This window comes from Ciconia boyciana, chromosome 6 (genome assembly GCF_034638445.1).
Source record: "Ciconia boyciana chromosome 6, ASM3463844v1, whole genome shotgun sequence".
Classification (NCBI taxonomy): Eukaryota; Metazoa; Chordata; class Aves; order Ciconiiformes; family Ciconiidae; genus Ciconia; species Ciconia boyciana.
Window position 1 is genome coordinate 7,114,222 of NC_132939.1, and position 2,370 is coordinate 7,116,591.

The window sequence follows — 2,370 nt, forward strand, 5'->3', positions numbered from 1 at the left end:
TAGTGGTTTTTTTACCATTTAAATCTTAAAATATGTAATATACTTTTTAATATTGTTTAATTTTGAAAGGATAATAATACATTTGTTAAAGCAATACAACTACGATAACAGGAAAAAAAATTTTATTTCTTTCTGCTTTCTCCTTTACAGCATTAGTCACAGAATTGTTGAGATTGGAAGGGACCTCTGGAAATCGTCTGGTCCAACTCCCTTGTTCAAAACAGGGCCAACTACAGCAGGTCGCTCAAGGCTGTGTCCAGTCAGGTTTGAGTATCTCCAAGCACGGAGACTCCACAACATCTCTGGGCAACCTGTTCAAGGTTGGATCACTCTCACTTTAAAAATTTCTGTCTCGTGTTTAAATGGAATTTCCTGTATTTTAATTTGTGCCCATTGCCTCTTCTGTCGCTGGGCACTACTGAGAAGGCTCTACTTTGTCTTTATCTCTCCACCCATCAGGTATTTACAGACATTGGTCTGATCTTACAAGATCTCCCCTGAGCTTTTTCTCCTCCACGCTGAACAGTCCCAGCTCTCTCAGCTTCTCTTTATCAGACGCTCCAATCCCTTAATCATCTTTGTGGCCCTTCACTGAGCTTGCTCCAGTACGTCCATGTCACTCTTTTACTGGGGTGCCCAGGACTGGGCATAGCATTCCGGATGTGGTCTCAACCAGTGCTGAGCACAGGGGAAGGATCACTTCCCTCAACTTCCTGGCCAATGCTCTTTCTCATGCAGCCCAGGAGGCTGCTGGCCACCTTTGCCACATCCATTACCTTTCTAGGTGACTAAGGTGAGGCTGACTGTAGTTCTCCAGATCCACTCTCCGTTCTTGTCCTTCTTGAAGACAGGATTGACATTTGCTTTCTTCTAGTCCTCAGGAACCTCCCCTGATCACCACGACCTCTCAAAGATAATTGAGAGTACCCTTACAATGATACTTGCCACCTCCCTCAGCATTCACAGGTACACTCCATCAGATCCCCTAGACTCATGTATGTCCAGTTTGTTTAGATATTCCCTAAACTGATCCTCCTCCACCAAGGTTGTCTTCCTTGTTCCAGATTTTCCCACTGGACTCTGGAACCTGTGATTGCTGAGGTCAACCAGCAGATTGCCAGAAAAAAAAAAAAGAAATGAAGAAAGCATCGAGTACCTTGGCCTTTTCTGTGTCCATTGTCACCAAGCCCCTGCCCCATGTGGCAGTGGGCCCACATTTGCCCTAATTTCCCTTTTGCTGATGATATACCTACAGAAGCCCTTCTTGTTGCCCTTCACATACCTTGCTAGTTTCAACTCCAGATAGGCTTTGGCTTTCCTAATCCCATCCCTGAACACTTGGACAGTGTTTATATATTCCACCAGGGTCACCTGTTCCTGCTTCCCCCTCTTGTATGCTTCCTTTTTGTATTTAATTTTAGTCAGGGGTTCCTTGTTCATCTGTGCAGGCTTTCTGCCACTCCTGCTTGACTTCCTGTTCATTGGGATGGACCATCCTTGAGCTTGGAGGAAGTAAGCCTCGAAAATTACCAGCTCTCCTGGCCCCCTCTTCTCCCCATGACCATATTCCATGGGATTTTTCCAAGCAAGTACCTGAACAGGACAAAATCTGCTCTCCTGAAGTTCAGGGTTGTGATCCTGCTATTTGTTGTTCCCTCCTCTCAGGATCCTGAACTCCACTATCCCATGGTCGTTGCAGGCAAAGCTGCCCCCAACCTTCACATCCCTGACCAGTTCTCCCTTGTTTGTACATATCAGGTCCAAAGAGCCTCCTCTCGTCAGCTGTGTCACGAAGTTCAAGAAGTTACCAATGCTCTCCAGAAACTCCCTTGACTGCTTGTGCCCTGCTGTGTTGCCCTTCCATCAGATTTCAGGGTGGCTCAAGTCTCCCTATAAGACCAGGGCCTGCAAGCATACGGCTTCTTCCAACTGCCTGAAGGATGTCACGCACTTCTTCCTGATCAGGTGGTCTGTAGCAGATGTCCACCACAGCATTGCCCACCTTCATCTCCCTTTTTAATCTTAACTCATTAGGTCTCAGCTGGCTAATCATTGGTCCTCGGGCAAAATGTCATGCATCCCTCCTGCTCTCTTCCCTCCTTGCCATACCAGCCTGTGCTTCGTAAAGAACCTGTAGCCATCCATTGCAGCACTCCAGCAATGTAAGCTATCCCACTACATCTCTGTGATCCCAATGACATCATAGCCCTGCAACTGCACACAGGCCTTGAATTCCTTCCGCGTTAAGCCAAGAATTGTTTTAAAGTCTGTTATAATTAGCATCTCTAAAATAACCCAGTAATACTGTTGCCCAAAAGAATAATCACATACACAAAAGAATTCCTTCAACAACAAAAGAGAAGGAAAGTA